This window comes from Elephas maximus, chromosome 25 (genome assembly GCF_024166365.1).
Source record: "Elephas maximus indicus isolate mEleMax1 chromosome 25, mEleMax1 primary haplotype, whole genome shotgun sequence".
NCBI classification, from domain to species: Eukaryota; Metazoa; Chordata; class Mammalia; order Proboscidea; family Elephantidae; genus Elephas; species Elephas maximus.
Window position 1 is genome coordinate 6,847,322 of NC_064843.1, and position 25,725 is coordinate 6,873,046.

Consider the following 25,725-nt stretch of genomic DNA (forward strand, 5'->3'; position numbering starts at 1 on the left):
TGTGTTTTTGGGATTAATGCCAGCCTTTTTTTTTTGTTGTTGTTGGAGAGGGCTGAAATCTCATTGTAGTTTTGATCTGCATTTCTCTAATGGCTAATGATCGTGAACATTTCCTCATATATCTGTGAAAAACTACCTGCATGTCTTCTTTAGTGAAGTGTCTATTCATATCTTTTGCCCATTTTTTAATTGGGTTTTTTTTCTTTTCGCAGTTGAGTTTTTGCAGTGTCGTGTAGATTTTAGAGATCAGGCGCTGATCAGAAATGCCATAACTAAAAACTTTTTCCCAGTCTGTAGGTAGTCTTTTTACTCTTTTGGTGAAGTCTTTGGATGAGCATAGGTGCTCAATTTTTAGGAGCTCCCAGTTATCTAGTTTTTGTTCTACATTCTTTATAATGTTTTGTATCCTGTTTATGCCATGTATTAGGGCTTCTAATATTGCCCCTATTTTTTCTTCCATGATCTTTATCGTTTTAGATTTTATATTTAGGTCTTTGATCCATTTTGAGTTAGTTTTTGTGCATGGAATGAGGAATGGGTCTTGTTTCATTTTTTTGCAGATGGATATCCAGTTATTCCATCACCATTTGTTAAAAAGACTGTCTTTTCCCCATTGAACTGTTTTGGGGCCTTTGTCAAATATCAATTGCTCACACGTGGATGGATTTATGTCTGGATTCTCAATTCTGTTCCATTGGTCCATGTATCTGTTGTTGTACCAGTACCAGGCTGTTTTGTCTACTGTGGCGTTATAATAGGTTCTAAAATCAGGTAAAGTAAGGCCTCCCACTTTGTTCTTCTTTTTCTATGATGCCTTATTTATCCGGGGCCTCTTTCCTTTCCATATGAAGTTGGTGATTTGTTTCTCCATCTCATTAAAGAATGTCTTTGGGCTTTGGATCGGAATTGCATTAAATTTACAGATTGCTTTTGGTAGAATAGACATTTTTATAATGTTAACTCTTCCTATCCATGAGCAAGGTATGTTCTTTCACTTATGTAAGTCTCTTTTGGTTTCTTGCAGAAGTGTACTGTAGTTTTCTTTGTATAAATCTTTTACATCTCTGCTAAGATTTATTCCTAAGTATTTTATCTTCTTGGGGACTACTGTAAATGGCATTGATTTGGTGATTTCCTCTTCAATGTTCTTTTGTTGGTGTAGAGGAATCCAGCTGATTTTTGTATGTTTATCTTGTATCCCGATACTCTGCTGAACTCTTCTATTAGTTTCAGTAGTTTCCTGGAGGATTCCTTAGGGTTTTCTGTGTATGAGATCATGTCATCTGCAAATAGAGATACTTTGACTTCTTCCTTGCCAATCTGGATGCCCTTTATTTCTTTACCTAGCCTAATTGCTCTGGCTAGGACTTCCAGCACAATGTTGAATAAGAGTGGCAATAAAGGGCATCCTTGTCTGGTTCCCAATCTCAGTGGGAATGTTTTCAGGCTCTCTCCATTTAGGGTGATGTTGGCTGTGGATTTTTTATTTTTAATGTGCCTAGGCCTGTGCTAGGTGAGGAGCCACAGGCAGGGAAGTCCACCGTGCTCCCTTCTCTGTGGACCTTACTTCCTAGTGTCCAGGGAGGGTCTAGACAGTCAATACATGCATAAGCTTGCAAACAATACTCTTCCAGACAAATCTGTGCTAAAACAAAGCAAGATCAAGTGATAGAGTGACTCCAGGGAGAGGGGCTCTACTGCCAGGGCTCAGCAAGGGCAGCTCTGCAGACCTGGCCTGGAAGCCAGCTGTGCAAACACTGGGTAGAGCTGTGGGGCTGACGGTGCTGAAGACCCACAGCGACAAGGAGAGGGTGGTGGCGGAGCCTGTAGGGCCTCCTTCATGGGGGGTCTGGGTGGAAGTGAGGGAGGAACCACTCCTAACCTGTCCCTCTCTAGGGTGAATTAGCTTCTAAGCTCCTGTCTGCCTATCAGCCCACTGGTCCCAACAGAGCCCTGGGAGACTAGAGCCAAGGACAGGTCACCTGTCACAGGTGGAAGATTCAGGGCCCCGGAGCTACAGCCCAGGGGCAACACAGGCTCCTCGGTGGGGGGTGCTACTGCTGGGAGGGGAAGGAGTGCAGGGAGATGGGAAAGTCTGGCCCCAGGCCAACTGCAGGGACCTGCCTCTTCTCTGAGGGATAGCTGAAGGTGACAGTGCTGGGTGCTGAAAAGACTGGTGAAGGGTTTCCTAGACTGTTTGGTGCCGCCTTCTGCATGGAGTTTTCTCTAGCAACAGTGTTATTTCCTACCCAGCGGCATGTGGCATCACATAGACACACACATAGATACGGTAAATAGAACATTTGCTGGAAGATGTGTCTTTGTTTAAAAGAAAGTCTCCCTCTAGCACCTGGCTGTCTTCACAGTTACACATATTTTAATTAAACTTTTTTTCTTTTTTTAAGGTGGAATGGCACAGGCAGCCGACTTCACATCAGTGCCCTGATCGCTTGCTCAGGAAACTAGAATAAAGAAGAATCAACTCAGGGACAGCAGGTAGTTAGTATCTGAAGCTCTGTTATCCCTGGGGACATTTAGATGCCATCTAGGCATCGACTGGGCTGTGAGTGATGTCATCGGCATGAATATTTACACTGCTTGTCTGGACCGGGGAGGGGTCCCCAGGGAAACGTTCCTTTGGCATCCTTGCAGGAGGGGGGATGGTGTAATTTGAAGATGTCCTTGGGTGGTTTTATATTTCACACTCTTTATATTGCTTCATTAGGAGAGTGTCTCATGCTGTCAATCAGAAGGCAACGCCCTCTCTTTCTACCCTGCCATATTTCCAATATGCAAATTGGGTTTCAACATGTGCTTCAGAGATAATTAGACCAACTGGGTTTGAGATCTGCATGTACCTTCAGCAATGAGATGTGTTTCTGTCTGCAGGGTGGGACTCCGGGCTGGAGGTGGCCGTGGGCTGGGAGACATGGGGCGGGATGGGGAGGTAGAATAGAGGGCCCACATCACCAATGCTGCTTTCCTTTTGCAAATTCCAGAACCTTCTGCTTCTATGTTCAGCTGACATTGAAGGTCATGGAAAGGCTGCGCTTCTGGACTATGGGCTCCTTCGAGGTTTCTGTGGTGGCTAAAATTGGCTTCAGCAGTCCTGGTGGTGCAATGGTTAAGCATTTGGTTGCTAACAGAAAGGTTGGTGGTTTGAACCTACCAGCAGCTCTGCAGGAAAGAAGACCTGGCAGTCTGCTTTCATAAAGATCACTGCCTGGGAAACCTTATGGGACAGTTCTACTCTGTCACGTTGAGTCGATAAAAGTCAGAATAGACTCCACAGCACCCCAAAACAACCAAAAAACTGGTTTCATTTTCTTGTGTCATTTCTCCAGTCATTGATGAGGTCAAGAATTGAAAACTGGCCATCAGATGGGGAAACTGAGGCTCAAGGAAGGTAAATGATTGCACCAAGTCCCACAAGCAGAGGGTGGCCAGGCCCCAGCTGGAGACCACACCCGCTCCATTGCCCAAACTCGTTCCAGTAAAGGTCCGCAGAGCAGGATGCCTTTCAGAGTGGCCGTGGTGCTGAGCACAGTAGCGTGAGACTCAGTGGTGGGGTGGGACAAGGCACACCCATGCTGAGGTTTTAGAGGGGACCAGGAGTCAGGCCCTGTGTCGTGTTTCTGGGGCTGTCCAACAAGCCACCACATTGACAAAAGACATTTATTCTCTCATGATTCTGGAGGCCAGAGGTCAACAGGGACACATTCCAACAGAAGGCTCTAGGGGAGGATCCTTTCTTGCCTCTTCCAGCTTCTGGTGGCCCCAAGCATCCTTTGGCTTGTGGGTGCATCACTCCAACGTCTGCCTCCGTCTCACATGGCGTCTCCTTCTGTGTGTCTTCTTGGTGTCTGTGTGTCTCAGTCCCCATCTCCTTTCTCCCATAAGGACTATCCCAAATCCAGGAAGCCCTCAGACTTCATCTTTACCTTAATCACTTCTTCAAAGACCCTTTTTCTAAATAAGGTTCCATTCACTGGTCCTGGGGTTTAAGGAATGAGCTTACCTTTTGAGCGACTGCTCTTCAATGTACAAAAGGAGCCCTGGTGGCATTCTGGTTAAGCACTCGACTGCTAACCAAAAGGTCGGAGGTTGGAACCCACCAGCTGCTCCACGGAGAAAGACCTGGGACCTGCTTCTGTAAAGATGACAGCCTTGGAAACCCTATGGGGTGGTTCTACTCTGTCCTATAGCATCACTAGGAACTGGAATCAACTCAACAGCAAAGAGTTTTGGTTTTCATACTACTATAGACCCTGGGTGGGGGCTGGTGGGCGGGGTGATGTGGCTTTTTCTGGGACAGTGTGCACATGTACTGGGGTCTGGAGCAGAGACGAGGGTCTGGGAAAGAAAAGCCAGTCCACCTGATCGAGTGCCAGATGTCAAGAACTGACCCTGACCCTGACCCTGACCCCGGGCTGCTCTCTCACCCTTCCTTCTCTGTAAGAAACTGAGGCCCCTGAAGGTTGGGGCTGAGTGGTTGTATGAAGCTTGTTTTCTTGTTACCTCATTTGCTATACGTGGATGACCAATTTTCCAGGAATTAGAATAAAATGCACTTAACACTAAAGCTATTTTAAACTTAATTTCAATTAAGTTCCTTATGAATATCAATTATCACTGTGTGGTGTGATCATTATGTGGTAAGATTTCCAGTTGATAGGAAGCCAATTTAACCGGTTCTACTGTGCTTTTTTTTTTTTTTTTTTTACTGTGCTCAGCACCATGGCTGCTCTGAAAGGCATCCTGCTCTGCGGACCTTTACTGGAACGAGGTCGGGCAGTGGAGCGGGTGTGGTCTCCAGCTGGGGCCTGGCCACCCTCTGCTTGTGGGACTTGGTGCAATCATTTACCTTCCTTAAGCCTCAGTTTCCCCATCTGCTGCTGTCTATTGCTGGTGAGTCTGTTCCAACTCGTGGAGGCCCCATGTGTGCAGAGTAGAACTGCCCCAAAGGGCTTTCGAGGCTGTGACCTTGAGGAAGAAGACCACCAGGGCCGCCTTCCAAGGCCCCTCTGGGTGCATCGAACCGCTAAACTTTTGTCTAGTAGTTGAGCGCTTAACGGTTTCAAAGTCTGCTGAGTAAAGGCTACTGAGATAATAAAAGCATATTGTGCAGTGATAAGAGCCAAACCCCAGCCATCAGAGGTAGGTGCTACAGTCATTACCTTTTTACCACTTTACAGATGAGAAGGACAGAGGCTTAACCCTTTCAGGACCAGTGGTATATATAGCTACCACTTCCTTGTTGTATTTCCAGGGTTCATCGGGAAGCTGCTGTCCCAATGACAGTAGGTCCTGCCAGCGGGCAGGGTCCTATATAACAGTTTGAAATGTGAAAAAGAGGTGTGTGCCACAGATGACTGGTTTTACACAGTATTGTAGGAGGTGGTGCTGAATCACTGAATTTTTGGTAAGAAAAACATAAATTTTGAATTTTTAAAATTTGGTACACATGTGTACCTCTGGACTCTGGGGGTAGAATTTGTGCTCTCAAGGGGTACACATATATACCTCTGGACCCCAGAGGTACCATTGTGGAATGAGGCATAAATCAAAAGCTGTTTTACCTACCAAAAATTCAGACACGCTCAGTAATTCAGCATGCCCTCCATTTCTGGAAACACAGTATCAACAAAGAACCAGAGGGAAAAGATAATTGGGCCACAGAAGTGTCTTAAATGGGCTCAGAGGCTTCCTAAGGTCACTCAGCAGGGGGCCCAGGGGGACTGGAAGAGGTCCCATGACCAGGCTCGCCTCAAAGTTTCTCAGGAGAACACAGGCAGCATCTTTGTAATCTCCACCCCCAGACTCTGGCCAGCACACAAAGCTTGTGTATACTTGTTAAATAAAGCCTGAATGAGCCAACTAGAGACAGTCCGCACTGACCAACATCCAGACTACTCGAGCCCACACCTGGTAGCTCCATGCGCATGGGACCTGGCTTTAGATGGAGTGTCCTCTCAGCCCCAACACCCCTTAGCCCACTGGGGCCCATCACTGGCAGACTGGGGTGTCAGAGAGCTCCTGGCTCGTTCCATCAGGGAGAGGTTTGATGGCCAAGGCCCTGCACTGTCAATTGGGCCTTCTATTTCAGCATGTCCTGCTTTTTGATCCTGATGCTTGTATCTTCCTTTTTTCTTCCCCCTCCTTGATCATAAATGTCAAAGATTTGATGATTTTAGTTATCTTTAAAAAATACATACTTTGTGACTTTATTGATCAATTCTAACTTTTGATTTTCTCTTCTTTCCTTCATTCTTTTGTCCTTCCCTCTCTTCTACCTCCCTTCCTTTCTTTCCTAAATCACTATCCCTCCTTCCATTTCCTTTGGGTTTGGTTTGGTGTTCTGCTGGGGGCACAGCCTGGAGTAAGCTTGCTCAGGAGACAGGCTGTAGGCACTCCCTGCCTGGGTTCAAATCCCTCCTCCACCTTACAGGCTGTGGTCTTGGACAAATCACTTATTCAGGCTGTGCCTCAGTTTCCCGTCGATGAAATGAGGGTGATCAGGGTCCCTGTCTCAACAGCCAGGGTGAAGAGTAAAGGAAATGATACCCCAAAAGCCTGGTGAACAGTAAGAATACAAAGCACTGCAAGTATGATTTTTCCCTAACTTTTGAGTTAAAAGCTCGATTCTCTTTTTTTTTTTTTTCTTTTTTTTCACCCTCTGTGTGAAAGTTGTACTTTGGGCTCTGAGCACCTCTCTAGCCAAACCCGGGCATTTTCATGGGTCATTTTCTCAGTGTCACTCAGTTATTGCTCACTTTGAATAATCAGCGTCCTGCATCTCCCTCCGTGCCTCCCAAGTGCTTACTTTACCCTCTGCACTGCACTACGCATCTTGGAATCACCCTGGCCCTCACCCTGGGGCATACGTGGCTGCAGTCCCAATTTACAGAGGGGCAAACTGAGCCTCCAGCAGAGTTACAGGATGTGCAGAGATCACCAAGCCAAGAAGTGGACAGACTGGAGTGCAAACTGTCTTTGCAGCTGTCCACAGCCTGAACTGAGTCCCCAAGCCCCGCTGTCCCTTTCCTGCAGGGGGTTCAAGCAGCCTGCATCCTGCTCTCTGGACCTGGGGACCAGGACTCGCAGTCACACACCTGGGAAGGCTGCAGTGAGTGACTCCAGGCTATTTTTAATATGGCATTTCATCATCTAATCTGTGAAGGGTTGCGTACTCGAGTTTCCAGAGTAACAATTTAGATGTCTTGTTTGGAATTAATACCTTGCAGCTCTTAAAGCCCTGGAAAAAATTGAATATTAGTCAGGTATTTAGTTGCTAAGAAACCAGTACAGAAGCAGGCGGCCCTGTTTGGAGAAGAGGGTGAAGCACTGCACACCGCAGAGTTGGAAACGCTTGATTTGAGGAGAACAAAGCTCCTTCTTCCCAACCCCCAACTTGTTTTTTAAACAAAGAAGTTATCTCTCATGTCTCATCATGGCCCCTCATTTTTAAACCCAAAACCCTGGAAAGGTGAAACCCAAGCAGGGCAGTGGTGTGTCAGCCCATGGAGGGCTCTTTGGAGGTCTTTGCTCAGGTCCTGTGGGCACTCTCAGCCCTTCCCGCACTTTTGGGTTGGACCCGGTTGCCCTGTTTGCACCGCGTGGGCTCTTATCTTAGGTCCATTGGTTACACCACGTGGTGGACACATGAACCCAGGTGGACCAATCAGATTCTGCATTTTGGTAATTTGGACCTGGTTATGCCACTCTTGTGTAGGGTGGGGAAGTGTCTCTCCAATGCATGAGACAAACTGGGGACCCAGGGGACTGTGTCCACCAACTACTGGAGAAGGTAGCAAAGAGAGCTGAAAAAGGACACGGAAAGGTGGCCTGTCCCTGCTTCAGCCCCTCTCTGGGGTCCGCTGCACCTCCGTCCTGGGCTCCAGAGACACGGGGCCATTGTAGTGAGCCCTCCATCTCCTGGCTCAAATTGTTCTCTATTTCTTGCAACCCCAAAATCCTAATTAATCCCCTATAGTGCTCGGAAGGCTTTCAGAGACACAGTCACATCTCCTGAACCTTCCGGCGACAATGGGTTCTCAGTCCCCCTCTTCAACCATCCTGAGTCTTGAAGCCTAGATGCAGCCTCCACGCAGCTTCTGCCTCAGAAATCCGGGTTCAACTGCTTTCGTCTCTAGTCACCCAGCAGGACTTCTCGGTCTCCCCAGCCATGCGGACAAGGTGATGCTTCATCAAAGGATCTCACCAGGTGTTTTTTTTTTAGAAATGCATGTTTATTATAACTCCAGGTGTTTTGATGTGGAGGACGGTTTGGTAAATATTTAGGACTCTGGGCTCAGGAGCTTGTTGGGATTTGAATCAACTGCCACCATTTGCTGGTCATGTGGTCTTGGGCTCGGTACTGAATCTTTTCAAGTCTCACTTTCCACATCTGTAAAATGGGAAAAATACTATCAGCTGTTGTTGAGGATAGGAAGTGATCTATATAAAACTCTCTGTGTGATGCAAACAGTTCAATGCTCGGCTGCTAACCAAAAGGTTGGCAGTTCAAATTCACCCAGAGATGCTACAGAAGAAAGGGCTGGTGATCTGCTTCTGAAAAATCACCCACTGAAAACCCCATGGAGCACAGTTCTCCTCAGACACACACGGGGTGGCCAAAGGTCAGCACTGACGCCAAAGCAGCTTCCTTTTGTTTGCTTTTCACAGAGGAAACGCTCACCACAGGCTCGCTCTCTGTTGGTATCTCCTCCAACCTCTTTCCTCTGGCCTCCCTGGGTCTGCTTCCAACTTGGTCCCATGGCTGATTCCAGCCCCTGCCCTGTTTTTCTCGTGGAGAATCACCCCCCTCCCCGCTCCTTCCTGGGTGCACAGATGGCTACAGCAAAGGACAGAGTTTCCTGAGACGTGAGCAGCCCCTGATGCAGCTCAGCACTTTTCTGGGGGTCGGTGGAGCCCCCAGTGCCCTTTTCCCTCCTGGTGCCAGGGTCTCCCCATCTAGAACTGTGACTCTCTAACGAGGGGCCTAATGGGTCTTGATCTCATTTGTCCTGTTAATGAAGCAATCAGTAAAAACTTAAGGCAAATATGAGGGAGAGTGGGATACCCCCACCTGCTTCCTATAGCAAAGATACACCAAGTTAGGCCTGTGGTGTCAGCAAAGAAGACTGGATATATGTGGACAGTCAGAAGAGAGAAAAAATCTGTCTTTGAAGAAATAAAACCAGCAAGCTCCTTAGAAATGAAGGTGGTGAGACTTTGGCTCACTTACTTTGGACGGGTCATCAGGAAAGACCAGTTGCTAGAAAAGGACATCATGTTTGGTAATGCAGAGGGTCAACGAAAACAAGGGAAACCTTCTATGAGGTGGATTGACACAACGGAGGCAACGATGAACTCCAACTTGCCAAAGATCACGAAGCTGGTGCAGGACCGGGCAACATTTCTTCCTGTTGTATACAAGGTTGCTGTGAATACCAGCCAACTCAACGGTGACTAACAACAACAACAGGCCTCTGGAGAGATGGAGAAAAGAGACAAAGACCCTTGATGGACAATAGCATAAAAAGCCACACTAATGCTCGTCTTGTGGACTGTTCAGTGTTTGTTGTGTGGAGAAGGGCTGCACTTTCTACCTTCACACACGTGTTGTCGCCAAATCCATTAATTGGCCTGATGGAGGACAGTCTGAGCTATTGGCCCTGAGAATAAGACCACAAGGAAGAGCAAAGGGCCAGCTTGGGGGCTCCAGAGTGTGAGGCAACGGGGGAAAGAGGAAGACGGGGCAGGCGGTGGGGACAGATGGGAGTTGCCGCCAGGACCCAATGGGGATTGAAGAAAAAAACAAACAAGGAACAGTGCTTTCTGGCCACTTTAGACTCTGTGAACATTCTTGACCATCTAACCCTCAAGATACTTTTTTTTTTTTTTTTCTGGTAATAGATTGAGCCCTCCAGACTTTCCAAACTGTAGGGTGTGGGCAGAGCAGCCAGCAGAGCCCTGTCCCAGCTCAGAGTGAGCTGTGCCACTTCACAGGGAGAGCAGGCCAGGGGAGAGGGCTGAGCGGCAGGTGGGCAGGAAGTGTCCTCCTTCTGGATGCCTCGAGAAGGGCTGGGCTCAAGAACCCAACATCACAGCAGCGGGAACCTCTGGCCCTGACTGCTGCTGACATGCAAAATAAGCAAGACTGAGAGTCACAATCCCCTCCCAGCTGTCACTGCCCTGGGCTGGGAGGAGCTAGAGCCTACCCTTCTCTTTGCATCAGCCTGGGCATGAGGGCTGTGCCTCCCCAAGCCCCAGAAGGTGTCAGGCCCCTCTGATACCAGTGTCACTGTCAACCAGGTGATGAGGTGCTCTGTCTGTCCTCCTTTGGGCAGCACTGTCCATGCAGACAAAGGGGCAGGTCTGAGAGGACCCTGTGTCTGACATCGATTTTCTTCTGTCCCTTGTCCCTGGGGACATCTGGACTAGAGGGACACAAGGGACTAACTGGCCCAGGAGAGGCCTGTCGCTTTGCCTCCTCCCCCTCTCCATCCTTCCGAGAAAACTGCCCTTTCACCTGTATCCTTGCTTTCTTTCTCATCATGCCATCAACCTTCAGCCTGATTTTTTTCTTTTATTTCCCCCTCTCGGCAGCACATCGGATTGTGAGGAGGTTAATATAAAGCTTTGTGAAAATGTTTCACACTCCCCAGAGTCAAATCCACCATTATGCAGGCCGTTGCCATGGAGACAGTGTAAACAGGTGGGTTTTCATAGGGCTCACTCTTTGATCAGTGACACACTCCCTGGATTACAGGGCTCTGTGATCAAGTGGCTTTGCAGAGGAATTCTCAGACATGCGCTCAAGCTTCCCCCACACCCCCCAGCACCCCGTCAAGGTGGTCCTTGGTCAGGGCATTCTGTACTAACAGGAGCTTCCACTTCAGAAATCTTCCTGCACAGAAGATGCCAGCAAGTCCCAACCCAAAATGATTCTCCACCTTCTCAAAGGACAAAAACAGCAACAATCATTTCAAGATTTTTTTTTCACTCTCCTTGCTGTTCAAACAAAGAAATCCTAAATCATTGCTTTTTTTTTTTTTTTTTTAACTCTTTGGCAAAACAACGAATTCCCTGAAAAATGTGTTTCTCCCTGCCATGGGGTAGCATAAATATGTAAACATCGTGATATTTCCAGATGTGGAATTTTAGTTATCCAGAGAGAGGGTTCTCTTTGGTTGGGGGGACCTGAGTAATGGCTCCCCAAAGATGTCCACATACCAATACCTAGATTCTGTGAACATATTCACTTTACACTGCACAGGGAACTTTGCAGGTGGATCATGTTAAGGTTTTGGGACAGGGAGATTATCTTGGATTATCTGGGGGGAGGGTGCAATGCAATGACAGGGTCCTAATAAGAGGGAGGCAGAAGGGTCATCTTCAGACAGAGAGATATGAAGATGCTGCCCTGCTGGCCTGAAGATGGAGGAGATGCTACAAACCAAGGACTTCAGACAGCCTCTGTTGTTGTTAGGTGCCCTGGAGTCGATTCCAACTCATGCCGACCCCATGCGATGGAGTAGAGCTACCCCATAGGGTTTCCTAGGCTGAAATCTTTTTATGGGAGCAGATCACCAGGTCTTTTCTTCTGTGGAGCAGCTGATGGGTTCAAACAGCCAACTTTCCATTAACAGCCAAGCGCTTAACCACTGCGCCACCAGGGCAGCCTCTAGGACCTGGAAAGGGCAAGGAAACAGATTCAACTTTGGAGGCTCAGGAAGGAGCACAGCCCTGCCCACACATTTGAGACTTCTGATCTCCAAAACTGGAAGAGACTACTACATCCTTGTTGTTTAAAGCTGCCAAGTCAGCATTAATGTTGGTTATAGCAGCAATAGGAAACTAATGCAGCCAGCATATTGGGCATGGGTATGTCTCCCATACTAGCTCAATATGGGGGACACCCCACGTCTCCTTCCAGGCCTCCTCTGTGTCCCCTTCTGCAAAAAAGATGAGGTGGAGTTAGAGCGAAGGACCCCATGGGGTGGCAGGAAGCGAAGACACTTCCTCCTCTCAGGACACCCTTCCTTCTTGCAGGTTCCCATGTGGCAGGGCGTGTTTCCCTGCCAGCTGGTGGAGTTGTGCAGAGCAGGGGCTGCTCCGTTGGCTCCGAAGCTGCCTCCCCAGTGCCCACGTCTCAGCCACACAGTAGCCACTCCGTAAACACTTGCTGATAGAGTGACAGGATCCTGCTAAAGAGGGCACAGCTTCTAAAGCTAACCAGACTCTCAGCAACCCTGGTTCAGGAATCATGTTTGCGTCCAGATAAAATTAAATAAAGGAAATGTGATAAAATGTGAGCCATGGCCGACGAGGCCCCCAGGGAAGCCCGCCCCCCGCTGTCCCTCTAATCCCGCCTTCCCTCTGGCAGCCCAGGAAGGTGGGCGTGCCGCTTGGGGTAAAGCGCTCTCCTGCGGGTCCCTGGCGGCCTCTGATATCCCAACCATTTTCATTAAGGACATTCTTCAAGGTGTGCGTTATCACCCCAGGTAGGGAGGGCTGGGCTGTGATGGAGCGAATGGCAGTGGTTAGAGTCAGAGCTAGCAGCTTCAGCTGGAGCTGCTCACGACTCATGTCCACTTGAGGGGATTTGGAGAGTTAGGCCTGTCTGTAAATGACCCAGGTGAGCGGGTCCTGTCGTGTGACGAGGACGGTGACCAGTGCAGGGAATGGTGGTATTGCTCACCAGAAGCAGCTATGCACTCTTCTGGCGGGTGGGTAGAGTTTGTGGTGGTGGCAGTTGTAAATTCTCACAGTCCCAGCTCGGGGTGTGGCTGTGCCATAGTTAGGAACGTGGTGGGAAGATGCGTCGTTGTTCATTTGTGAGGTCCGCCTAGTGCCTCCTGGGTTGTTGCTGCTGTTGTGAGCCGCCCAGTCGATTCTGACTCACAGTGAGCCCACACAACAAGGAGAACTCCCCTATAGATTTTTCTGGGCTGTAATCTCTAGTGGAGCAGATCGCCAGGTCTTTCTCCCTCAGTGCTAATCTTTCAGTTAGCAGCCAAGCACTTAACCATTGCACCACCGGGGCTCCTTTCACCTCACACCAGAAGAGAGTAAAATCGTTCATTCTCTCCCCAGATCCTGGCTCTCCCTGGAAGTGCCCCTCCCTGACTCTCAGCCAAGTGGCTGGTGCAGTTGGCCACATCCATGTTTCACAAGTCTGCTCTGTCTGGTGGCTGATACACACATCTCTCCACGGACTTTAAACTGCTCTTGTTATTACTAAAGTCAGCTTGAAAACTGGGCCTCTGGACTCTGAGCTGCAGAAGGAGAACTCAGTGAATCCAAACAGTTTTCTGGGACTCGAACACCACCGCTCACAGTCCTGGGTCTCAGACAGACACGTCTACACCACCGCTCACAGTCCTAGGACTCAGACAGATGTGTCTGCACCCCCACTCATGGTCCCAGGACTCAGACAGATGTGTCTGCACCGCCATTCATGGTCCCAGGACTCAGACAGATATGTTTACACCACCGCTCACAGTCCTGGGACTCAGACAGACATGTCTACACCCCCACTCAGGGTCCGAGGACTCAGGCAGACACATCTTCACCAATGCTTAGAGCAGCACTTTTCACAAAGCCAAAAGGTGAACATAACCCCAGTGCCCATCAATAGTTGGATGGATAAAGAAAATGTAGTCCATCCATACAATGGAATATCTCCCAGCCGTAAAGAGAAGTGACATTCTGCTATGCCCTACGACAAGGATGAACCTAGAAAACTTTATGATGAGTAAAGGAGTCAGCCACACGAGAACAGATGCTGTGCGATCCCACTTACATGAAACACAGTTCATTAGTGTTCACCAGGGGCTGGGAAGGGGGGAAGGGGTGTCACTGCTTAAAGGGCCTAGTTTCTCTTTGGGAATAGATAGTAGCTATGGTGGGACAATGTGGGAAATGTGAGTGACGTCACTGAATTGTGCATTTGGAAATGGTTAAAACTACAGCCTTCTTGTTATGTATCTTTTGCCCCAACAAAAAGCAAAATCAAAACTGTTTCCAAAGTGCTCTTTCCCTTCGATTGTCCACGCGGGGTTGTGCGGGGACGCTGAGGAGTTAGTGCAGGTGCCTTTTCCACAGAAACGTTCATCGGTACCTGCAGCCAGGGCTGCCGGAAATCTGCAAAGGGCAGAAATCTAGGGGCACAGCTAACTGTGGAAAACATTTCAATAGCGGAAGCTTGGCAGCCTGTGTGGCCACAGCTGTGGGAAGCCCTTTCCTAGTTTGGGAAGAGTTGGCGGAGCCTGGAATGATCTATGTTGGGCGGCATGAGATGGTTCAGAGCAGTATTCATTCATTAAACAAATACTTATTGAATGCTGCTCTCAGTCAAACCCCAAACAACAAACTGGTTGCCGTTGAGTCAGTTCTGACTCATAGTGATCTTATGGGGCAGAGTAGAGATGCTCCACAGGGTTTCCAAGGAGTGGCTGGTGGATTTGAACTGCCGACCTTTTGGTTAGCAGTCAAATGCTTAACCACTGTGCGACCAGGGCCCCTGCTCTCTGCCAGGCACACTAATGTCTAGTAATAACACTGGAAATTCATCTGTCCTTGCAGAGTTTACAAACAGTGGGCAGAGTAAATAATGAAATATAGACTGTGTTGCAGGTAGCATTTAAAATGATTTATAGTGATCCGTAAAGTTTCGCTGGCTGAGTTTTGGAAGTAGATCACCAGGCCTTTCTTCCTAGTCTTTCTTAGTCTGGAAGCTCCACTGAAACCTGTCCAGCATGGGTGATCCTGCTGGTATTTGAAATACTGGTGGCATAGCTTCCAGTATCCCAGCCACATGAAAGCCAGCACATTATGACAAACCGACAGAAGTGTGGACTCAGACATACCAAAGATTGTGAAGATGGCAAAGGACAGGGCAATGTTTTGTTCTGTTTTACATGGTGTTGCCATGCATGAAAGCCAACTTGTTATCGAACCCAGGAAGGTGGGTCCTTGTCCCTCATGCTCAGACTTGCCAATAATCTGGACACCTGTCTTTGAGAAAGAGGAAGTAACTTCACTGCAATGTGCAGAGCAAGGAGCTATAAGTTATGAGTTTTACTATTAGGCACTTTAAAATTCTTCCAGCCTCTATCCATTCACAGTTTCAAAATAGCTTCCGTATTTTTGGTATCTGTCAGAGCAGCACCCTGCTCCCAGTACCAAATTCTGTCTTGGTTATCTAGTGCTGCTACAACAGAAATACCACAAGTGGATGGTTTTAACGAAGAGACTAAGAGACTAAAAGTCAGAATTCAGGGTGCCAGCTCCAGGGGAAGGCTTTCTTTCTCTGCTAACTCTGGAGGAAGGTCCCTTGTCATCAATCTTCCCTGGTTGAGGAGCTTCTTAGTGCAGGGACCCTGGGCCCAAAGGATGTCCTGTTCTCCAGGCTCTTGTTTCTTGGTGGTATGAGGTTCCCCTGTTAATCTGCTTGCTTCTCTCTTTTATATCTCAAAAGAGATTGACTTAAAACGCACTAATCTTGTAGCTTGAGTCCTGCCTCATTAACATAATTACCACTAATCCTGCCTCCTTAACATCATAGAGGTAGGATTTACAACACATAGGAAAATCCCCTCAGATGACAAAATGGTGGAAAATCACATAATAATGAGAATCGTGGCCAAGCCAAGTTGGTGTACATTTTTTGGGAACACAATTCAATCCACTACAGGTATACTCCACATCGAGTCTTTGTTTCTCTCGCATAGGTGGGGAGCATCTCTAAGTTATCCCACACTTCACATTGACTGGAGCGAAGCCCACTCTGTTATTCCACAGCTTCAGGGAGGGTGACCCTTGTTTCTGGCTCATCTGACGCTGAGCGAGATTTGTCAATATTCTGAAGACAACCAATCCACGCCCAACGCGGCTACTCAGTGCTGAGGGCAGTGGTTACTTCTAAAAATGGGAACACAGGCGGAGTTGTTTTATAATTATCCAATTAGTGTTTCCTCATCCTCAGCAAAGTGCATGCATAAATCCAAAACTAGGGAAGGAATGTAGAACAAGGAAATGCATCATTCTGCTCCCTTAAGCGGCCACCACCATATGTACATGTTCGCGGAGGATTCTGCTTCACTGAGCAATCCTGGCAACACATCATTTCTCGGATCCTGTGGTTCCCCAGAGGAGACCTTGCGGGTCGCTGTTTAAATGAGGAGAAAATTGGTTATAAATCAACTCAATTTTCAAAGATATTAATCCAAGGAGGACCTGATTTTGTGTGAGATGGTGGCTCCATTAAGTAATTGGACTCTTAAGGAGAAAAAAAATTGTCTCTTAAATCAGAGTCATAGAAACAATCTAAATTGTGGCTATATTACATTTTTTATTGTTTTCCCCAAACCTATTCCCTTCTTGGTTTTCATTGACTTCATCAGTGTGGCATGACAATGAAATACCAAAAGCAGGGGAAAATGGCAGAAGTGGCACTTATGCATTGTTAACTGCTTAGAAAATCTCTCTTCCCTCTTTTCTCTTCTCCTAGGTCCCTGGGTGGCACAAATGGTTTGTGCTCAGCTACTAACCTCAAGGTTGGCTGTTCAAATCCTTCTGGTGGCACTATGGAACAAGGGCCTGCTGACCTGCTTTTATAAAGATTGTTGCTGTTGTTGTTGTTAGATGCCATGAAGTTGATTCCCACTCGTGGTGACACTATAGGACAGAGTAGAGCTGCCCCACAGGGTTTTCTAGGCTGTAATCTTTACAGAGACAGATCGCCAGGTCTTTCTCCCATGGAGCTGCAAGTGGGGTCAAATCGCTGACCTTTAGGTCAGCAGCCAAATGCTTAACCATATTGCCACCAGACCTCCTTCTGCAAAGATTCAAAACCAAACAAAGCTCACTGCCGTCAAGTGGATCCTGCCTCATAGCAACCACACAGGGTTTCGAAGGCTGTCATCGATCTCTACAGAAGCAGACTGCCATGTCTTTCCCCCATGGAGTCAGTGGCGGTTTGAATCACCATTTCCACTAGCAGCTGATCGCTTTGCAATCTGTAAATATTACAGCCAAGAAAACCCTATAGAGCACAGTTCTACTCTGTAACACACGGGGTTGCTGCAAGTCTGAATCAACTTGACAGCAACGGGTCTGTTTTTTTTTTTTTTTTTTGGTACCACCCTATAAAGGGAGGCTTATGACAAAGCTGGTTGGGGATTCAAGAAAGGAAAATTCCAGGTAGAAGATACAGAATTCAATAACAGGGCAGGAACACTGAAATTAGACTTTCATGCATGATCAGAGGTTTTAAAAAGTGGCTTTTCATGTCTTTGGAATGAGTGTTGCTCCGGCAGAGGAGGAACTGATGCATCTGGCCCTTCACCAATGCCCGCCCTACAGGCTGAGCAGGCTGCACTCCAGAGAGTTGGTGGTTGGCAACTGGGAAGGACAGCTGCCTGAAGGCGACGCCATCCAGTGATGCTGTGTCTGCTGTGGAATCTCTGGGCCCCTCAGCACCTTCCCCTTGTTGTGCAACCATTCTAACCCCCCTTTTCCAAATTGCTCCTCCCCCATTAACAAAAACTCACCTGCGTCTTCCGACCAACATGGCGCCATAGACAGAAGCACAACACTGTCCACAGCAAAGACCTAAAAAACTAAGTAAAACAGAGACAAACGTCATTCTTGGAAACTGAAGTGCCAAAAGAAGATATAGAGAACTCAGCCAAGAGCCGAATGGAATAAGAAACTGACAGCGGATGGAGAGCGAGGAAAGATATGTGCTGAAGGCCCCATCAGCTAATGCAGCATGGATCCTTCATCTTGGACTTCCGTCGGGCATTGGCAGTCAGGGAGCACGGGAAAGCAGCTTTGCGGAGCTCCCAGAAGGAGACAGAGCACCCGGTAACCAAACATATACACTTTCCCACCCCCCATTCTCTCCCCGCTGCCCTCCCTCCAAGCTTCCTGGCTGGCTGCAGTGGCTCGGCTGGCTGGGAAGTGCAGCATCCGTGCTGCTTGGATTCCCCCCACCCACACTGGAGATCAGTAAACAGGTAGTACAGGAAAGCAGCTCCCCAAAGTTCCCAGTAGGAGCCAGAGCATCCGGTAATGAGTGGTATATGCTTCCCTAGCCCTCCCCTTCTTCTCCCCCCTCCCCCTAGCCTCCTCTGCTTGCTACCAGGCCAGCCGCAGTCTCTTGACAGGGAGGCAACTGCTTTGGCCTCAGGCTGCTTGGCTGGCCAGACCCCTGAGCTGGTGTTGGTTCTTCCTATTTCTTTTGGTTTCTTCTGTGCCTCCTACCACCCTCCTCTGTTTTCTCTGAAACACATGGCTCTGTGTGCCATCTTTGCTTCTTCTTGAAAGTCTGTGAAGCCACGCTCATCTGGGGAACCACTCCCCCGGCCCTTGACACCACGCTGGTGGGATCACTGGGTTTTTTTTCCTTGTTTTGCTTTGTTTTCTTTTTCTTTTTGCAGCTTGGGAGCCCCTTCTAGCTGGACTACACTGCACAGCTTAGGAACCACTTCCCAAATCTGCACAGCCATGTAGGTGGGATCGCTGGGGCATCTCATTTTTTTCTGCTTTCTTTTTTTTCTCTTTTCTTTCTATTTTTCCCTTTCTGTTTGTCTTCATTTCTCAGCTCTCATCTCTCTACACTCATCTTCTTTTCCTGTCTCCTGAATACCTGGTGCTGTGTGACATTCTATTCCCCCTCTAGCCAGGCTATACTGTATAGCCGGGGGGCCACTTCACCCATCTTAGCAGCCCCACCGGTGGGACTCCAGGACTCCTGGTGCTTTTCTGTCCTTTTTTTCTTTTCCAAACTTTTCTCTAGTTTTTTTTTTCTTTTTCTGTTTTTCTTTTCTTTCTTTTTGCTTTTCTCCATTTCTTAGTTTCTCATCTCTCCACCCCAATGGTAAGTTCCCTTAGCACTCTTTTTTTCCCTCTTTCTTTGTTTGCTTGTTTGTTATTGGCTCCTGTTTTTCTCTCCTCTCTCTCCTCTTTCCCACACCCTTATTAGCTCCACACATCACAACCCCTCCCCTCTTTCCTGCCCACCTGCACTGTGAACTGAACATCACACCCCTGAGCAGCACAGTCATGGCCTAGTGGAACCTGACCAGCACTAATTCCTGGCCTGCCCTGTCAGCCCTAGTATGTTCCACAAAAAAAATCCCAGTCCCTCCCCTTCAGCTGTATCTGCCCTGCTGCACCATAGCTGAATGACTGGCCCTGCCCATTGGACAAGGAGGTGAAACTTATTGTGGCTACAGACCAATAAACAACAAAGAATGCACAGTCAACCTGCTCAGACATAACAAAATAAAACAGAAAAGCAGGACAAAACAAACAAATCTGCAATCAAGAAATGAAGAAAATAAGAACTGAATGCCCCAAAGACAGCAGAAAATATCTAAATATATAAAAATCAGGACAGGATGGTTCTAGTAGGCTTCCAAAATAAAACACCAAATGACTTTCCAGTAGAAGAAAAGACACTAGAACTACCTGATAGGAATTCAAATCTCTAATATCCAAAGCAATCCAAGAGTTGAACCAAAAAGCAGACAAAAATGAGGAAAAATTGACAAATTTTTGGAAAAGCAGACAAATTCATTGAAAATACAGACGAAAAAATGGAACAATTCAGGAAAGTAATACGGGAACAAAATGCCAAAATAAATTCACAACTTGAAATCATACAAAAACAACAATTAGAAATCCAAAAGATAAACAACAAGATTTCAGAAATGGGCAGTGTCACAGAAGGGCTGAGGAGCAGGTTTGAAACTGTGGAAGACAGAATCAGCTAATTTGAAGACAAATACTTGGATACAAATCTTTTTGAGGGAAAATCAGAAAAAAGAACAAAGAAAAATGAAGAAACCCTGAGAATTATGTGAGATACAATCAAAAGCAAAAATTTGCAAATGACCAGAGTTCCAGAACAGGTAGAGAAAACAGAAAACCCAGAGAGGATCACCGAAGAATTGCTGACAGAAAACTTCCCTAATATCATGAACGATGAAAAGCTGACCATCCAAGAAGAGCAACAAACCACATATAGATAGACCCCAAAAGAAAAACACTGAGGCATATCATAATCACACTCACTAAAACCAAAGAGAAAGAAAACATTACACGAGCAGCTCAAGAAAAACAAAAAGTCACATACAGAGGAGAAACAATAAGACTAAGCCCTGCTTATTCACCAGAAACCATGCAGGCAAGGAGGCAATGGGATGACATATATGAAACCTTGAAAGAAAAAAATTGCCAACCAAGAAAAACTGTCATTCAAATATGATGGTGAAATTAGGACATTTCCAGATAGACAGAAATTAAGGGAATATGTAAAAACCAAACCAAATTTACAAGAATTATTAAAGGGAGTCTTTCGGTCTAAGAACAAACAACATCAGACCACAGCCTGAATCTAGGATGCAAGATTGTACCAGCCAGATACCAGCCTAGGAAATGAACTCTTCAAGGACTATCCAAAACCAAAACACTTGCAACAGGGAACCAGAGAGGTTATTCTGTAAATGAAAACAACATCAGAACAATAAAAGAGGGAATAAATGGTGTAGGTATAGAACTTTCTAATGGAAAGGAAGGCAAGGTGATACCAAGTAATACTAAGTAGGTAAACCTAAGAAGATACGGGTAAATTTCAAGGTAACCACAAAGAAAGTTAAAAAACCTACTCATGAAAATAAAGAAGAAAAACATAAAGTCTCAATAAAAACAAAATCCACAAAAACAAAAGAAATTCACAAAGGGAATTCAGCAAGGAGAGTAAGAGGAACAAAGAAAACATTAGGTGAATCCGTGAAGCATCTCATAACATGGATGCATCTGGAGGACATTATGCTGAGTGAAATAAGTCAATCACAAAAGGACAAATATTGTATGAGACCACTGCTGTAAAAGCTCATGAAAAGGTTTACATACAAAAAGAAACAATATTCGATGGTTACAAGGGAGGGGAGAGTAGGGTTGGAAAAACACTTAACAGACAAAAGATAAGCTGTAACTTTTGTGAAGGGTAAGACAGTATACAGTACTGGGGAAGCCAGCACAACCTGTACAAGGCAAGACCATGGTAGCTCCTTAGACACATCTAAAGTCCCTGAGGGACCAAACTGCTGGGCTGAGGGCTGTGGGGACCATGGTCTCAGGGAACATCTAGCTCAATCGGCATAACAGAGTTTATAAAGAAAATGCTCTACATTCTACTTTGATGAGTAGCGTCTGGGGTCTTAAAAGCCTACGAGCGGCCATCTAGGATACTCCACCGGTTTCGCCCCTTCAAGAGCAAGAAAGAATGAAGAAAAGACGCAAGGGAAAGATTGGTCCAAAGGACTAATAGACCACGTCTACCATGGTCTCCACCAGACTGAGTCCAGTACAACTAGATGGTGCCCGGCTACCACCACTGACTGCTCTGTCAGGGATCACAATAGAGCGTCCCAGACGGAGCTGGAGAAAAATGTAGAACAAAATTCTAATTCAAAAAAAAAAAAAAAAAAAAAGACCAGACTTGCTAGCCTGACAGAGACTGGAGAAACCCTGAGAGTATGGACCCTGGACACCCTTTCAGCTGAGTGATGAGGCCACTCCTGAGGTTCACCCTTCAGCCAAAGATTGAACAGGCCCATGGAACAAAACAAGACTAAAGGGTGCACCAGCCCTGGGGCAGGGACTGGAAGGCAGGAGGGAAAAGGAAAGCCGGTAATAGGGGACTCAGGTTTGAGAAGGGAGAATGTTGACATGTCGTGGGGTTGCTAACCAATGTCATACGACAATGTGTGTACTAACTGTTTAATGAGAAACTAGTTAGTTCTGTAAACCTTCATCTAAAGTTCAATTAAAAAAAAAAAACAACTCACTGTCCCCTAAGCTTCTTATCTAATCTTTCGAGTTGCTGTTGTCAATTTGATCCCATATTGATAGTTTTAAAAGAGCACAATGCTCAAGAGAGACATTCTTTACTAATTAACCTAAGCTATTTTTTTATTGTTTGGTTTTAGGAAGACTTCAGGAGATATTTTCGATTTAAGTCTTAGAGATTATCTCAGGGCAATAGTTTCAGGGGCTCATCTAGCCTCTATGGCTCCAGAAAGTCTGGATTCCGTGAGACTTTGAAATTCTGCTCTGCATTGATGGTAAAATTAGGACATTTCCAGATAAACAGAAATTAAGGGAATATATAAAAACTAAACCAAATTTACAAGAATTATTAAAGGGAGTCTTTTGGTCTAAGAACAAACAACATCAGATCACAGCCTGAATCTAGGATGCGAGATTGTACCGGCCAGATTTTACATTTTACAACTGGTCTCACGGTTGGGCATTTCTCTGTTTTCAAGCTTTCAGCGACATCAGCCAGGTTGTAGGCACATCCCTGTATGTAACCTCTCGCGATATCCTTTGGGGTCAGTTGGTGGTTTGTGGGGCACAGTGGCATCGATGGTCCTCTCGGCACATGGACAGGGAGTTGGGGAACGTCGCCTGAACCCCCTGCTTAGGCAGATGCTAACTTCATCAGTGGGTCTCGCTCCTGGCTGCAGGGCTGGGCTGCGGCTCCGCCTGTGAGGGACACTGGGAGGAGAGAGGATTTCTGGGGGGCTCACACCTGCCTCTGGTGCCAGAGAATCCCACCGACGAGCACTGCTCTAGCTTCTGAGGTCAGAGAGGCTTTTTTCAGGAATGTGAACATTTAGAGAGAACAGGATAGGAAAGCTGTCAACAATTTTCAAGTAAAAGGGAAAAAATGATCCAAAATAAAACCTTGTTCATTCAGAAGATTGGTATTTTTCCCTTCCAGCTTCATGGTGCGTCCTGCTGATTAGATTGAGAGCGATTTTGTGATGGAGGGCCAGGAATATGGAAGCAAAATCGCTAAAAATCCATTATGAAAGGGAAGCTCTCAGCACTGCCAAGCTGGGACCCTGGTGCCAGGCGGCTTGGCTGGGCGTGATGTGGGGTGTCCCAGGCCTGCCAGTTCTGTGGGCGGAAGCAGCAATGTCTCAGTCAAATAAGATACATGGTGGAGGCAGGGAGGAGCCCAAGGCTCAAGGCGAGGGTCTTGGGGGAAGTGGGGCTCATTTTGGAAGGTTGGTTTCTCAGGACTAAACATTGGGGGAAACCTGGCCAAACCTGCCTCAAAGAGGGGCCCTCAGGTGGGGCTCCACTGTCTGCAGGTGGCTGAAGACAGAGGTGGCTGATGACACAGACCAGGGAGAAAGAAAGCAACAGGAAGGTCTAGCATCCCAGCAGGGCATGTGGGTAGGACACAGAATCGAGCAGGAACCCGGGGCCCTCTCTCTCCCTCTCTCCCCTGTCTCTGTGCATGCGGGGCTGAATGTGGCTGCCCCGAAGCTCCCTTCTTTACCTGCCGCCCGGCTGCCTTCTCTCTCTCTGGCTCAATTGGAGACCAGCTGATTGGCTCAGCTTGAATGGGGTGCCCATCTGGACTTCACCCCTCCACGGCCAGGGCACAGACATACCACCCTGATGGCTAGGACCTGCTCCTGTGCGCTGCGGGAGGGTTTTCCTGAAGGATGGAGTGCGTTCTGGGTGGACCCCACTTGCTCCTCCCCTCACCTCTTTAGACCTTGCAGGTGAAAATGCATGGCTTTCAGGGGGCCCAGGAGCTGTGCGTGGGGCTTGGATCTGGCACACCGCTGGGGCTCTCTCTCATTGTCTTTGAGTGTTACATTGGAAGACCACGGTCCCTGCGTGGTGCAAACGGCTTGCACTTGACTGTTAACTAACCTGAAGGTTGGCAGTTCAAACCCACCCAGTGGTGCCTCAGAAGAAAGGCCTGGCAATCTGCTTCCATAAAGATGGTTGTTGTTGCTAGGTGCTGTCACGCCGATCTTCGGCTTGTAGCAGCCCCACGTGACAGAGCAGAACTGCTCCGTAGGGATCACCAGGTCTTTCTCCCACGGAGCCGCGGAGTGAGTTCGCACTGCCAACCTTTCAGTTAGCAGCCAAGGCTTAACTCTTTCACCACCCGGGCTCCTTCTTCATAAAGGTTGCAGCCAAGAAAAGGCTGTGGAGCTCAGTCCTGCTCCAAGAGGTGAAGTTGCCACAAGCCGGAATCAGCTTGGCAATGACGGGCTTGCTGTTTGGTTGTATGGATAATACTAGCTTTCCAAAAGCGCAGACTTCATCTGACTTCTCTGCCGCCGTTACTGGCCCTTTGCTATGGCTGTAATGAGGGAGATATGTGTGGGTTTCTCTGACTTGTGCCTTAAAGCGCTGTCCGGCATCACTCCTTCCCTCCTCGCTTCACTGCCCCACTTGTCGTGGCCTATTTGATCCTGTCGGTGTGTATGGGTTTTGGCTACACAAAAGATGTCATTAAGTGTGATTGAAAATCAAAGTCCTATTTCATTAATGGACGTGTTATCAGGAAGTCCATGGCATTCGAATAACCTGCATGGTTTCTGTAGCTACTCTCCCTTCAGTTATACTTCAAAACAAAACAGAGTCAGCATCGCGTCCCCAGACTTTGTGCAGCGGGAAGTGTTCTTTGATAGACATAATTATCCCAGGAATACTAGATGATCTTCATTTAAGTGCTTTGAATTGATGAAAAATGCTGTAAGTGCAAATTGTAGTGGGGGAAAAAAAACCCCATGTAATTCATATCCTATCAGGTATTATTATTCCTTAAAAAAATTATTTAAAATCAACCGGTGCATTATCCGTTCCTAGTCTACGGAGGTGATGAGTTCTCCGTCGGAATGAGTAACACAAAGAGCATCGTGCTCAGCTTCCCTGGAAGTTCCCAGAACCCCAACACCTCGGAATGTGCCCCTATGCCACAGGAGGTGGCCACGATGAAGCGGCAGCAAACAGGGCTGCCTCAGGAAATGGGGAGCAGGGGGCCCAGAGAACAAGAAGTTGTGACTCTACAGAGCAGGACTCATGTAAAATATTTACGGAATAAATTACTCCTTAATGTTCTCTCTTTCCAAGTGTACAGGAAATAAGCCAAGTCAGGCCCAGAAAAGTAGGTGATGGGGGCACCACAGCAAGGGGACAGAAAGGCAGTTATCAGCAGGGCCTGTCCCCAAAGTCCTGCATCTGCATCTGGCACTCAGCTTCCTGGGGCCTCTGCTTGCTCCTGGATGGGGGGCTCAGCCAAAAAAGTGGGGAGAGAAGGGAGAATGTCATGCTGTCTATGGGGGTTTAAAAGTCAAAGCCACATGGCCCTTGAAGGAACTGGTTCTTTGTTGCGCGTGTGCCCCCAAAGGGCAACAGCTTGCTCTACTGCGGCAATGAAGGCAAGAAGGATCCTTGTCAAGTCTAGTCAAGAGGGCTCAAGACTCTTCTTCCATCAGATGGCAGTCTTCTCAGGGAAGACATCCAGACGGGGCATGCAGAATAGCTGGCTGAAGGACCGTGTCAGCTCCTCTCCCTCATCCCCCTCAAAGAGGACGGGGACACTGTTGTTGGGTGCCGCTGAGTCGATTTTGACTTATGGTGACCCTATGTGACAGAGTAGAACTGCTCCAGAGGATTTTCTAGGCTGTATTCTTTATGGGAAGAGATCACCAGGTTTTTCTCCTGGAGAGCTGTTGGGTTTGTTCCAACTGCCAAAGGTTAGCAGGTGAACGCTTCACACCAGGGATGGGGGAGGAGGGATGTGTGTCTTGAAATCGTGTTATTTGCACTTTGATTCCTAAAAGTTTTAAGATAAATTACTGTGTTAGTCCAGGATGAGCAGACCAG